This window comes from Marmota monax, unplaced genomic scaffold (assembly GCF_021218885.2).
Source record: "Marmota monax isolate L192 unplaced genomic scaffold, Marmota_monax_Labrador192_F-V1.1 WCK01_AAM20220418_F8-fsc00043, whole genome shotgun sequence".
In the NCBI taxonomy this organism is placed as follows: Eukaryota; Metazoa; Chordata; class Mammalia; order Rodentia; family Sciuridae; genus Marmota; species Marmota monax.
The window spans coordinates 547,321-563,086 of record NW_026691982.1 but is presented as its reverse complement, the minus strand read 5'-3'; the positions used below and the strand labels follow the sequence as shown (position 1 = coordinate 563,086).

General features: G+C 36.6%; 1 pseudogene; it reads left to right on the top strand.

Moving 5' to 3' along the window:
* LOC124095140 (bifunctional 3'-phosphoadenosine 5'-phosphosulfate synthase 1-like) overlaps positions 1–11,537 on the top strand; it is a 73,663-nt pseudogene extending 62,126 nt beyond the window's left edge.
* Positions 11,538–15,766: the final 4,229 nt, after the last annotated feature.

The window sequence follows — 15,766 nt, the reverse complement described above, 5'->3', positions numbered from 1 at the left end:
TTCAATCAATAAATGGGCTAAGGAACTGCACAGACACTTCTCAGAAGAAGAAACACAATCGATCAACAACTATATGAAAAAAAGTTTCAATATCTCTAGCAATTAGAGAAATACAAATCAAAACTACACTGAGATTTCACCTCACTCCAGTCAGAATGGCAGTTATCAAGAATACAAGCAACAATAAGTGTTGGCAAGGATGTGAGGAAAAAGGTACACTCATACATTGCTGGTGGGACTGCAAATTTGTGCAACCACTATGGAAAGCAGTATGGAGATTCCTTAGAAAACTTGGAATGGAACCACTGTTTGACCCAGCTATCCCACTCCTCAATCTATACCCTAAAGACTTAAAAACAGCATACTACATGAATGCAGCTGCTTCAATGTTTATAGCAGAACAATTTACAATTGCTAAACTATAGATGCAAACTAGATGCCCTTCAATAGATGAATGGAGAAAGAATCTGTGGTACATATACACAATGGAATATTACTCAGCATTAAAGGAGAATAAAATTATGATATTTGCAGGTAAATGGATGGAGTTGGAGAATATCATGCTAAGTGAAGTAAGCCAATTCCAAAAAAACGAAAGCCAAAAATTCTCTCTTATAAGTGGATGCTGACCCATAATCAGATGTGGGGGCATGGGGAGAATGGAAGGACTTTGATTAGGAAAAGGGGAGGGAGGGATAGGAAGGGACCTGGGGTAGGAAAGATGGTGGAATGAGATGAAACATCATTACCTAGGTACATGTATGAGTGCACATGTGGTGTGACTCTACACCATGCCCAATCAGAGAAATGAAAGGTTGTGCCTCGTTTATGTACAAGGAATCAAAATATATTCTGCTATCACATATAACTTATTAGAAGAAATTAAAATTTTTCAAAAGCTTCATTTTTTAAGCTCTTGATACAATAAGGTTTGTTACTCATATATCCACAAGCTTCTGGGATCTTCCTGACATTTGTTAAAAGTTTATTTTAGCAGATCACTGTCACTCTGTCCTAAATGATTGTGTTCAATTCTTAGTGATTTCAATATCAATATGAACGGTTTTTCAAACACCTAAGCTCTCAGTTCTTTGTCTTCTCTCCTCCAAAGTTCTATCCTAAAGCTTGACATTCCAATAACTGTACATCTTCCATGGTCTCAGGAGTGACTGTTGAACTCCTTGACTAATACTGTCCATCTTCCCACTCACTATTTCTACCACCAAGTTTTAATTATTCTTTGACTACATTGAGATGCTCTACAAGATCAATGAGACTTATTTCCCTTAAATCTTAATTTCCATGTTTTCAACTTATGTTTCTAATTTCTTATAATCTCTAATTATAACTTCCCATTATACACCCCCACTCACGTGTGCCTCTCACTCTTGGACATGCTTTCATTGAAAAACTTCAAACTTAGTTCAATCCAATTCTTTGCCTCCTCCATATATAACTGTTTTAAATATACTGGGAAAAAGAACTTGACCATACTGGTATTAACTTATATTCATTCTTGTATGTTATTTGTTTCCAGTATTTTAATTCTATTTTATTTCTTACTCTTCAATTTAGATATGTTAGTATTATTATTTTGTTTTTGTTTTGTTTTGTTTTTTCCTACCAGGGATTGAACCCAGAGGTGCTTACAACTAAGCCACATCCCCCCAGCCCCTTTGTATATTTTATTTGGATACAGGGTCTTGCTAAGTTGCTTAGGGCCTCACTAAGTTGGTAAGGCTGGCTTTGAACTCTCCGTCCTCCTGCCTTAGCCTCCTGAACCACTGGGATTACAGAAATGCGCCACTGCACCTGGCTTATTGTTTTTGGTATTGTTTTATAAAACAGAAACTTATGATTACCTATGATACTTATGATTACTTATGATTACCTATGATGACTTATGATTATTCTCATGTAAACCAATTTTTCTATATCCATAGAGTCTTAATATATGTACTGTTATAGTCTAGCTTCCCCCACCTGCCATAATTACTTTTAAGGTAATCCATGTGGCAGCATAGATCAATAGTTTATTTCTTTTTATTTCTGAGTAGTATTCCATTCCAACAATTTGTTCTTCCATTCACAAAGTGGGATGGGTTATTTCCAATTTCTAACTATTGCAAGCAAAGCTGTCATACAAATTAACCTGCAAGTTTTATATGGACATAAGCTTTCAAAGGGTAGATGATATATTATGGTTTGGATATGAGAAGTCATCCCAAATGTCCTGTGTTAATGTGGAGATATTCAAATGTGAAATGATTGAATTATAAGAGCTGTAATCTAGTCAGTTTATCCTAGTTTGGACTGCCTGGATGGTAACTGTAGGCAGATGGGGCATGGCTGGTGGAGGTGGGTCACTGGGAGCACATTCTGGATGGATGCATCTTCCCTGTAGCCCCTTTCCCCAAGATGCTTCCAGACCACCCTCTCCTGAGCTACTTTACTCTGCCACACTCTTCCATGGATGCTTTGCGTCACCTTGGACCTACAGCAATAAGGCCAACCAGGAACTGAAACCTTGAGCCCCAAATAAACTTTTCTGCTCTAATTCATCCTTGTCAGGTACTTCTGCACAGTGATGAGAAGCAGACTAACACAGATAATATGATCTGAATATGCTTATCATTTTAAGAGACTCAAAATGTTATCAATATTGTTATATTCTCATTTCTATACATCCTTGCATATACTTTTGATATGATTAGTTTTTAAAACAAAATTGGCCTTTTTAATAGGCATGTAGTAGAATGTTACTGTGGTTTAAGTTACATTTACCTGAGAACTAATGTTGAGCATCTTTATACATGTGTATTTGTCATTTGTACATATTCTTTGGTGAAATGTACCTTCAAATGTTTTGTCAAATTTTTAAATGGATAATTTTTTAAATAAATTTTCAAAGTTCTTGATATATTTTGGTTACAAATTTATTATAAGATATGATTTGCAAAAGTTTTTTTTTCAGATGATAGCTTATTTTTTCATTTTCTTCATGGTACCTTCAATGATTAGATATTTTCAATATTAATTAAGTTCAATTTATTATTTTTTATAGAGTGTGCGTTAGGTGTTTTAATTAAGAATTTTTTTTATTAAGCCAAGGTCATAAAGGCTTTTTCTTATGTGTTCTTCTAATAGTTTTATAATTACATTTACATTTAATCTGAGACCCATTTTAAGTATTGTTTATGGTGTGAGATATGGAACAAAGCCAGTTTCTTTTCCTTTCCTTTTCTTTTTTTGCATATAGATATCCAGTTGGTGTAATAACACTTGTTGAAAAAAAAAACATTCTTTTTCCATTGAATCACCTATGCCAAAATCAATTGTCCATATACATGTGGCTTTATTTCTGGACTCCATGTTAGTTTCCATTGGTCAGCTGTATCTTAATGCAACATTGTATTGATTTATTTAGCTTTATCCGGAGTCTAAAAATCAGGTAGTCTTAGTACTCCAACTTTGTTCTTTTTCAAAGTCACTCAAGCTACTATAAATCTTTTGCATTTCCATAGTAAATTTAGAATCACTTTGTCCATTTCTTCAAAAGAGTTTGTAAGAAATTTTATTTGGATTCTGTTCAATCTAGAAATCAATTTGCATCTTATCGAGTTATAGTTAAGAACACAATATAGCTATACATTTATTTATTAGGTCTCTAAATTCTCTCAGCAATGTTTTATAGTTTTCAATGTATATTTTTTTCCATATTCCATTTTATCTTCTTCTTTAAGAATTCTAGTTATATACTACAATATACTAGGTCACTTCAAGTTGACCAGAGGCTCCTAAGACTGTTTATTTATTTTTTTAAATTATCTTCTTTCTGGGTCCTATTATTAATAGTTTTTGTTGCTCTATGTTTAAGTTTATGGGTATTTTCTTCTGTAACATCCAATCACCTGTTAATAGTATCCAGTGTACATATATTTAATTTAGCAAATTGAGATTCATCACTAGAAGCTGATTTAGGTCTTTTTTTGTTTGTTTTTGTACCTCTTTACTTTTTGAACATATGGAATACAGCCATAATATTTGATTTTAAATTATTATTTTTTTAAAGAGAGAGGGAGAGAGAGGGGGGGAGAGAGAGAGAATTTTTTTTTTTAACATTTATTCTTTAGTTTTTGGCAGACACGACATCTTTGTATGTGGTGCTGAGGATCGAACCCGGGCTGCACGCATGCCAGGCGAGCGCGCTACCGCTTGAGCCACATCCCCAGCCCTGATTTTAAATTATTGTCTGCTCATTCTAATCTCTGTGTCCAGTTAGCTTCAATTGATGACTTTATCTTCTTATTTGGATTGGATTTTTTTTTTTAATTTCTTTGCATGCCTGGTAATATTTTGTTGGATTTGAGTCACTTTTTATTTAACCTTGTTGTGTTAGGTTGTTTTTTTTATTCCTATAAATATTTGTTAGTTTTATTTAAGATGTAGTTAGATTACTAGAAAATAGCCCAGTACTTTGGTTTTGCCTTAAGGATTTGTTGAGCGGGACTGGAGCAGCGCTTGGTCTAGAGCTATTTACTCTACGCCAAGGCAAGAGACACTCTTTACTAAAGGCCTTAGAAATCTTGAAATTTTCCAATCTCTTTAGTATGAACAGACTCCATTTCCAGGCCTCCATGAGTTTCAGGCACTATCACTTCTAATATTTCTGAGTGTCAAGAGCTCCAGGCTCTACTGATTTTCCACAAAGCCCAGGGTGACCTAGAGTACTCAACAGTGACCTCCTGCAGATCTCCAGAATTTTCTCACTGGGCGGCTCTTTCCTTGCACGTTCTCTGTCCTGTGATCTCTCTTCACCTGTTTTCCCCACAACTATCTGCTCTGTGTCCTCAACTCTGGAAGTTTGCTAAGTTCTGTCTGGGTTTCCCTCCCCTCATCAAGGCTTATAAACTCTCTCAAGACAGTGAGCTCAGGAAATCACAGAACTCACCATACTTGTTTCTCTTCTCCCAGATATTATTGTCCCTTGATACATGATATCTAGAGTCTTAAAAACCATTGCTGTGTGTGTGTGTGTGTGTGTGTGTGTGTGTGTTAAAGTGTTTCAGGAGAAAGGTAAATGTAGTCCCTGTTTCTCCATCTTGGCTGCCACTAGAAATTCTGTTCTTATTTATTTTTTAATTTCAATCATATTTTTTCTAGAATATTTATTTGGTTAATTTTCAAATATTTCTGGGGTTTTCTTTCTTTATTGTTTTCATTTTCTTATTTCTTGCTCACTTTAAAATGGTGGGCTCTTCAAATATTTCAAATGCTCCAATTTTATATTTAATATGCAATATACCAATTATTTGACATTTCTAACCTGTGATTTTCTTTTTAATGACTCTAATTGAGCCTCCTTTTTAATTGATTATTTATGTATTTTATAAACTTTAAAAATCGATACTTATTTTTTATCAAAGTTTAGACTTACGAAAAGTTGAGCAGAAAGTACAATTTTCTTTCCCCTATCTCCCTCCACTCCTAAACTTTTCCCTTATTAACATTGAACATTAGTGTGACACATTTGTTACACTCCATAAACCAGTGCTGACACATTATGATTATTATTATTATTATTATTATTAACTAAAGTCCGTAATTGACTTTAGGGTTCACTCTGTGTTAGCCAGTTATGTGGATTTTGATAAATGTGTTATATTATATTCCAACATTACATTATCTGTTTTAGTCAGTTTTTTGCTGCTGTGACCAAAAGTCCTGAAAATAACAATTTTAGAGGAGGAAAATTTTATTTTGAGGCTCATAGTTTCAGAGGTCTCAGTCCATAGACAGCCAGCCCCATTGTTCAGGGATGGAGGTGATGTTGTACATCATGTTGAAGAATGTGGTAGAGGGAAGTGGATCAAGACACAAAGATCAGGACGCAGAGAGAGACTTTATACATCTGATACAAAATGTATCAACCGCATGGCCCCAAAGACTGACGTCTTCCAGCTGCACCCACCTGCCTTTAGTTACCACTCAGTTAATCCCTATGAGGAGATTAATTCACTGATTGGGTTAAGACTCTCATAACCCAATCATTTCACCTCTGAACGGTCTTGCATTGTCTCACACATGAGCTTCTGGGGAACACCTAATATCCAAATCATAATGGTAATTTATAGTTCCATTGCTCTAAAAATCCCCTCTGCTCTACCCTTATTCTTCCCTTCCTATGCCAACTTCTGACAACCATCTCTTTATTTTTGCCTTTTCCAAAACCTCATTTATTTTGAATCATAGATTCAGATTGGTTTCTCCATTTAGTAATATGCATGTAAGATTCTATCATATCATTTCATAGTTATGGGTTATTTCTTTTTATCAGTATTATTCTATCATACATAGGTTTTTTAATCCATTCACCTTTCTTTGAATGAATAGTTTGTTATTGTTTTAATTTGCAAGTTCCTAAAGATAGATAATATTAAGCATCTTTTCATAGCTTCTTTGCTAGCTGTATTTTTTCTTTGTTGAGGTGTGTACTTAGATGTTTTTTTTTTCAATTTTAAATTTAATTGTTTGTTTTCTTATTGTTGAGTTTTAACAGTTCTTTGTATATTTTGAATGCAAGTCCTAATCTTCTATTATACCTTGATGTTTTATCCATGGGGATACTGTGAGGTTTAGGTTGAACATGTCTCTATGGATAATAATTGCATTTGCTTCTGCTGTAATCCGTGGGGCACAATAGATCCCTCCAGTACACTGGTTCCAATGTCATGTCTTACTTTAGCTCACTTCCTGAGGCCACTAGGCTATTAGAAGCCAAATCTCTGAGTAAAATAAATGTGCATATTTTACCAGAGCAATTGCAGCCTCATGTTCAGCTTGACTTGCCACTTCTGTTGCAGCAACCCTGTGAGTATGTTTGTCTCTGAGGATTTCTCCTACTTCACCAGGAGCTCAGCTATAAAATTCAAAGTGTAGTTTTGTTACATTTGTTTTTCATTTCCAGATTTTTTGTTGAGTTTTTTTTAATGTTTAATGTCTCACTATTTTGTTGAAATGATAATGTCATAGAGGAATTTAACAGCACACTTTCAATTTATTTTCACAAATCCAACATCTTATCCAAATGTCTGTGGGTCATCTCTAAGTAGGAATTAACTGGGTTTTATTCAAGACTATAATATGTTTCTTGCTAATATCTGTTAGGAGTTGGATCTAAGTCTGATTTCTTTATGTACCTCCACGATCCTTACACAGAGTAGACATTCAATGAAGGTCAGTTGAATAAAAATATGTCTAATATTGAATAATGAAATATATGAATAACGTATCTGACCCTTGATATTGCTAAGCCTAAAAAATAAACGCTTAAAAAATAAGGCTCCCTTTTAAGAGTTTGGATTTTCACTAGTAATTAAAAATACAGTCTGCAAATACAGCTGAGCCTTTCTATTTGGGGAAGAGCAGTGAGGCCCAGGAACAATGTTATATATTAATTCTCTGGGAAGGCTTGGTATACAACTACCATACAGGTGTTTCCTGTTGAAACTCCAAGTTCCCATGCAAGAAGTTGGAGGACAGCTGAGAACAAAACTTAGCCTACTTAATTACATTTGCCCAGTGTGCTACATAAAAAGTCACTGACCAAAAATAACATGTCTAAGTACTGTTGAAGTTGAGATACAAACCAGTAGCAGTCAGGAAATTCAAAATTAAATCTGATCTCCACCCTTCACTTGCCTCATTGTGCCCAGGCAGCACCAAGGTCAGAAATTAATTGGAGACACTGCAAAACACACAGCCTGCAATATTTCAGCTTAGTGAGGTCAAGAGCAAAACTTAGTTAAAACCTTATTAGAGCAGTTTACAGAAGTACATTACTGTGAATATGAAATTAGACTTGCCTTGATGGATGTGTCACCTACCCAAGGTAATTTGTTGGGAATAATTTGAAAATGTGAGTGAACATAATTAAACTTCAGTTTGATAGTAGTCTGATCGTTATTCTGGGTGCACTTGTCTCTATAGATTTGACACTGAAAATGCCTAGGATATAAAGGACACATTTCAGTCACTTAGTTTTGAGTTAATATTTGGTGTCTTTGTAATAAAGCTAAAATTAATTTTTTATGCTTCTTTTTTCCTTCTGTGTGAACATAAGTATAAGATAAAACCTCAAGGGTTGCATTACTGTAAAAATTACTGGCATACTATCTACACCCCTTATTGCAGCAAAACCCTGGTCAGTCTTCCCTAGTATAAAAGAAACACCCTCAGCTGGGATTATAAATGCCCACCTGGTTACTGAAATACATAAAGGAAATTATTATTCGGATTTTAGACTATCCTTTAGGTACATTTGTACTTTCTTTTAAAAGTCTCTGCAATTTCCAGTCAAACTTGTTAATTTTTTTAAAATTTAACTTGAGACACAACAGTTTAGTGTTGATTAAGCTATCTTCTTTAAGTACAGAAAATAATATATCTTTTTATCAATGTTAAGGAAAGAAATAAAGGGAAAAAAGCTGTAGCAATCAGCTAGTACCATGAATTTTATTTATTTCATATGATATTTAATCATGTATTGTATATTAATTGGAGAATATGATTTAATTTATACTAAGAATATCAATCATACTTTAAAATATGGGAACAAAAAATAAGTTCATCATTAACTCAGAGTAGCTATTTCCTGAATTATAGCTTATTTCTCTCTTCATCATTAATTAAATATTTCTTTAAAAGTCAGACTCAGTAAGAACATGCGTTTTGTTTCAAGATTAAAAAAAATAATAATTCTAACCTTGATTTGGGATTTAAGCCATTTGCTTTACATTACCTGTATGGCATAGACATCCAGGGTTGCTATTTATTGTTTACTCAAGTGATCTGGAAGAAGGGTTCATTATGAGATTGTACTGTGTTGCTAAGCACATGAGTTCAGTATTCAGATATCTGTCTTTCAACATCTTTTCAGTTCTCTTTCCCATTAATTTTTGCCTACTGCTTTTAATGTTTCTAAACAGCAGACAAACACATAATGATAAACCCTCTATGGACATGACTGGTTCTCCCACCCCCAGGGAGTTACATAAGAACAATTCTGTATTCACCATAGTCAGGCACAAAGGAAGAGCAAAAGCCCACCCTAAAGTGACCTGCTGCACAAAATACCTTTTGTTATCAACTAAAGTGCTCTTCTGAATCCTCAAACCACCCATTGACAGATTTTCTTTTTCCCACATACATAATTTATAAGTCATCTAATTAATTTTTCATAAGTTAAACAATTGTTAATATTAGTTCCTGGTCTTCATGAATGGCAAAAATTAATTTTCCTCCAAATCCACTTGCAATGCATTCTTCCTTCTCTCCAGTGCTCTAGAGAGACTTGAATATTTGCAATCTTAACTTTAGGCTCAGTCTTAGAATTAAAAGTCTCTAATCAGACAAAAGCTTATACAATAGGAGCAAGTCTTAGCAAATCGCTCAAGGGGGAAGTCCTGCACCACATGATATATCACTGACCTTTCTCCTCTGTCCTTGTTGCACCGAGATCTGAACCCCTCCTCTGTCTCCATTTATAGAGTATTTGACAATGACTTATGGTTTTGTGTTTTTCATTGCTGTCATTGCTTTAAAATGCAGTTGGCGTTATGTGGAATCTTGGGGAGCACAGTGAGGCAAAAAGGAGCAGGAAAAAAAATTGACACAAAACATTTCATCAGTCAGATAAGAGATCTGCTAGCACAAATTTTTGAGTAACTTTTAAACTCCTGGTACTTAACAAGAATGAGGCACAATCATACACTGTAACAAACAGATCCATTAAAATGCAAACATAGGCTGCTGTTCTGGTTCCTGAGTTGGAGTGGGAAATTAACAGGCTGTCTGAAGCAGGGAAGACCACGGTGAGCCTGGCTTTGGAGGAGTATTTGGTTTGCCATGGCATTCCATGCTACACTTGGGATGGTGACAATATTCGTCAAGGTCTTAAAAATCTTGGCTTTAGTTTCAAAGCCAGAGAAGAGAATGTTCAGCTCATTACAGAAGTTGCTAAGCTGTTGGCAGATGCTGGCTTAGTGTGCATCACAAGTTTTATATCACCCTATACAAAAGATCAAAACAATGCAAGGCTAATCCATGAGGGTGCAATTTTACTCTTTTTTGAAGTATTTGTTGATGCTCTCCTGCATGTCTATGAACAGAGGGATGTCAAAGAACTCTACAAAAAAAAAAAAAAGCACAGGTAGGAGAAATTAAAGGTTTTACTGGGATCGATTCTGAATATGAAAAACCAGAAGCCCCTGAATTGGTGTTGAAAACAGACTCCTGTGATGTAAATGACTGTGTCCACCAAGTTGTGGAACTTCTATAGGAACAGGATATTGTTCCTGTGGATGCCTCTTGTGGAGTAAAAGAACTATATGTACCAGAAAATAAACTTCATCTGGCAAAAACGGATGCAGAAATATTACCAGCATTGAAAACTAATAAAGTGGATATGCAGTGGGTGCAGGTTCTGGCTGAAGGTTTCACAACCCCACTGAACGGCTTCATGAGAGAATACTTACAGTGCCTTCACTTTGATTGTCTTCTGGGTGGGGATGTCATTAACTCGTCAGTGTCTATAGTTCTGACAGCTACTCAAGAATAGAAGGAGAGGCTAGACAGCTGGAGAGCATTTGCTCTGATGTATGAGAACCATGGTGTGGCAATTCTTCCCAATCCAGAGTGTTTTGAGCACAGGAAACAGGAGTGCTGTGCCAGAAGGGGGGGGAGCAACACCCAAGAGCCACCCCTCCATTAAGATTTTTATGGAGCCAGGAGATTGGCTGATTGGGGGAGATCTTCAAAACCTGGACTGAATTTATTGGAATGATGGTCTTGGTCAATATTGTCTTACTCCTACTGAGCTCAAGCAGAAGTTTAGGGATATGAATCCTGATGCTGTCTTTGCATTTTTACCAGTGTAGTCACCCAGTTCACAATGGACATGCTCTGTCAATGCAAGACACTCATAAGCAACTTCTAGAGAGGGACTACTGGCATCCCATCTTCCTCCTTCACTCCTTTGGTGGCTAGACAAAGGACAATGATGTTCCTTTGATATGGTGCATAAAGCAGTATGCTGTGGTGCTAGAGGAAGGAGTCCTGAATCCTGAAAGCACAGTGGGAGCCATCTTCCCATCTCCCAGATGTATGCTGGGCTGACTGAGGTGCAGTGGCATTGCAGAGCACAGATGGTTGCAGGAGCAAAGTTGCACATTGTTGGAGGAGACCCCGCTGGCATGCCTCATCCGGAAACAGGGAAGGATCTTTATGATCCAACCCAGGGCACCAAAGTGCTGACAATGGCCCCTGGCCTAACCTCCTTAGAAATCGTTCCCTTTTGAGTTGCAGTTTGCAACAAGAAGCAGCGCGTGGACTACTATCACTCTGAATGCCATGAAGACTTTGAATTTATGTCAGGAACTCAAATGCAGAAATTTGCCCAAGAAGGCCAGAAGCCTCCTGAAGGGTTCATGGCACTCAAGGCCTAGACCATGCTGACGGAATTCCTGGAGAAAACCTAAGCATTAACCTAGTCATCACTCCAGCTTTGATGCACTGCCAACTCCCAGAGTGGACCACATCGTCACTCTTGGCATTTCTTTGTGGTTGTATCTGTCTGGATGTACTTCCTAAAATCAGTTTTCCTCAACTTGCATCAGTGTTGTTCGCCTTATGAGTTCTGTTTTGAACTGGTGTAACGCACTGCTGGCTTTAATGTATTTTTCCACTTGTAACAGATTCCTATAATATGATTTTATGATTTGAAAATCATGTCTTTTTATATTTATGCTCTGTCTCATGATTTTTTCAAGCTGTTGTATTAGTTGTAACCAGTATATACATTGAATCTCACTTTTCATCCCTTTAAAAAAAAATCACTGAACAGTAAATATGGCTTGACTTTGTTTTGGAAATTTTTCAAGACATGTGTAGCAATTAGAATTTTTTTCTACACTGAAAATGTAAACTGCCTCCTCTCTTCCTTCCAATCAGATATTGATATTTCAGCTGTTACAAACTAAAGTATTCTTATGATCATTGTCAAATCAGAACAGACTTCTTTATTCAATAAAGTTAATTTGAGCTGGGGTTGTCGTTCAGTGGTAGAGTACTTACCTAGAATGTGTGAGGCACTGGGTTCAATCCTCAGCACCACATAAAAATAAGTAAATAAATAAAATAAAGGTAATGTGTTCATCTACAACTAAAAATATATTTTAAAATATATTTTTTGGCTTTTTAAAAAATGCTAAATTGGATATAATTTTGATTAGACTACCTGTTTGTAGCATGGGTTTGAAGTACTAGTGACATCTTGATGCTTCTAGAAAAGAATTTTGATTATATGTATAAAACTTTCTGATTATAAAGATCATTATAGTCAAATTTTCAGAATTATTAGCAGTTTATGCTACACACACACACACACACACACCTTAGTTTAACACTATGAATTTACTTGACACTTCCCAATAGCCCCACATAGGTACCTCTGATCAGCCTGCTATCTTCCACAGGGTACTCTGGGGATGCAGACTCTATCTTGTGGCTCCACTGTCCACTTAAAGCATATGAATCCTCTGCTTATGGTTAGCGGATGAAGAAAAAAAAAACAGAGGTACATTGTGTGTAGATGAGAACAAGTCACATGGACACAGTTGGATATAAGGAGGGCTAAGAAATGTAATCTTTGACTAGAGAGCTGCCTCTTTGTGACAAGTTTGGAAAAGGCATAAAAATTTGGCAGATAGTTGCTATGTCTGCTGGAAGGAGAGGGAGAACATGAACATATGCATTCCCTTAAATGGGGCTTGATTCTACCAGTTAAAAGTCTGTGTCACTTCTTGATGGTGATATGATAGTGCTTCCTCCAGACAGAGAGTTTGAAAGTATTTCAAGTAGTCCCTTCACTCAGTGTGTTAGACCTAATACTAACACATCAGAGACAAGAGTTAGTCAATATGCACCGCCAAGTTTGCTCATTTTGGAACCATCCTTCAACAAAAGTTTCTCTAACTCCCATATGCACATATTTCTTATCAAAATGATATTGTTAATAAGAAAGTTCATTGCTCTGTGTTGGCACTTTTAAAAAATAATTTCGAAGTAGACATATTCACTGATTTAAAATAAGTGCACACAAGAACATTACCATAACTCAGGTGTACCATGCTCCATTAAACACTAAATAAGACCCTAGCAGGTCTATCTGCTCAGCTGATACTTATATTTGTACATTAAGAACACAACACTGAGCTATTATATCTGTATAATATTGTACTTATTTGTGCAAAGTTTGGATTTTTTTTAAATGAACTTGAGCAAATGTTAGACATTTTTCATCATACAACATTCCAGCTTAAGTCACCAATGATTCTGTATTGATACAGACATTGAATTTAAGGGTTGCATGTCTGTCAGTCATGTAGCTTCCAGGTATGTGTTGCTTCATACAGGAGAAGTGAGGAAGAAGGAAGTGGGGCTGTTGCTACATAAAAGAAAAGTTCTGGCTGAACTTCAAGACAGGTCCCAGTTCTACCTCTTCTCTGTACACAGATGAATGATTGAACCATTCAAGGCCTCACCCTGAAAGCAAGGTCCATGAATAATTCTCCTTGTATGCTTTCTAACAGCTATTACAGTGCCTGGCATGTCATAGGAGTATAGTTCTCTAACAATGAGTTATAGAATTCCCACAAACTTGTTGGCTTATATCACCACCCATTCATTGCCTCTTGGTTTTATAGGTATGAAGTCCAGGTAGGTATGTTCAGATTCTCTGCTTAGAGAGTCACAAGATCAAAACCAAGGGCATTCTGTTATCTGAAGAACACACTTCCACACCAATTCATAGTACTGGTCAGCTTCAGTTCCTATGCTTGTAGGACTGACTTCTTCACTTCTTCACCCTGTGGACCCCTCCTTCTTCAAGCCAGAAACACTGCATCAAATGTTTCTCATTCTTAGAATATCTCTAACTTCCTCTTCAGCCACCAGGAGAAAACTCTCTGCTTTTCAAGAGCTCAAATGATGAGCTCCTTATTCTAAGGAAGCTCCACAGACCAGGACTTTACTTATATTTGCAAAGTTCCCTTTGTCACACAACATAATTCTAGGAGTAACACTGGGTGACAAAGGTCATGGGAGCCATGTTAGAATTCTACATATGACAGTAAAATGGGTTTTTAATTCCTTCCACTATAGAACTTTCTGGAGACTGAAAATAAGCAATTCCTCCTGATGTCCAAGTCATCAAAGTGCCTGTTTGGCCTTCTGAGTATTAGCTTTCTTTGTCCCCAAGTAAGCAAAATGTTTTCCTTCTGTGGTGCATATGGGGCATCCTTCTCTCCAGTTGATACTGGTAGATATGGAAAAGTCTTCTGAGCCAGGTTGACCTTTCTGTTCAATGTGGTTCTAGTTATGGTTGAATTACTCGCAGTATCTTTCTTCTGTCATGTCTTTATGTTACAATGTTACTACCTCAGAGTTGGCCAACCACCGACTAAACCCTCCAAATCTGTGAGCCAAAATAAATCTTCCATCCTCTAAATTGTTGTCAAGTAATTTGGTCACAGTGATGAAAAGCTGACCAATCTAAGAAACATTAACTTTTTTTCTTTTTTGAGAAAGAGAGAGAGAGAAAGAGAGAATTTTAATATTTATTTTTTAGTTTTCGGCGGATACAACATCTTTGTTTGTATGTGGTGTTGAGGATTGAACCTGGGCCACATGCATGCCAGGCGAGCACGCTACCGCTTGAGCCACATCCCTAGCTAAGAAACATTAACTTGTTTAAAACGTTCACTTTTTGCCAATTCCATTGTTGCCACCTCCTCAGTGCCACCTTCATCTCTTACCTGGATGGCAGGTGAGAGAGCCTTCTGCTGGGGTCCCTTTATTCCTTCCCTCCCACCCTCCTCCTAGCAGTCAGAGTGATCATCTAAAACTGAAATCCCAGCGTGCCTTCTTCACCTTGTTGATTTTAATAACTTTCCCAGGGACTCTCATTCAACCAGAATAAAATCTAAACCCCTGACCTACAAGGTCCCTCATAATTTAGTCCTAATGATTTCTCCAAATGCATCTTGTGCTGCTGTCCCTGATACTTAACTACTCTGAGGTTCTTCTGTCCCTCAAACCTGCCATGCTGTCCCCACCTTAGAGCTTTTGTCCCAGGGATCCCCTCTTCTTGAGAGACTCTTCCCTCAGCCTCCTGGGAGAGCAGCTTCTTCGTGTTATTCTGGTTTCAGGAAGGCTTTTCTTGGTACCATCAAACAAAAGGAGCCATTAAGTCATTGCCTATCACACGCCTGGGTGTGTTTTTTGTTTGTTTGGGGGTTTTTGGGTTTTGTTTTGTTTTGTTTGCTATCATTTTATCCTTGATATTTATGTAGCTAGCTTGTTAATCTGTTGCCATTTTCATCCACCAAAATGTAAACTTTATTCGAAAAGATCCATTGTCTTATGTCTCCAATATTATATCCCCTATGCCTAGAACTGCCACTCAACAAATATTATTTGCATAAATCAATAAGTTGATCTACATGGAAACTAACCTTCTGTTCCAGGAATACATTTGTAGGAGACTTATTTCACTGAGTGTGTGACCAGGAAGATGTAACACAAGAGTTTTGTCTTTCATGTGGCAGGCATGTGACTTCGAGGATTTACCTCTGCAAGTCTACTCCTCTGTAAAATGAAGATCCTACCAGGTTGTGAACCTTAAATGAAATTCCATCCCTTGCCTATT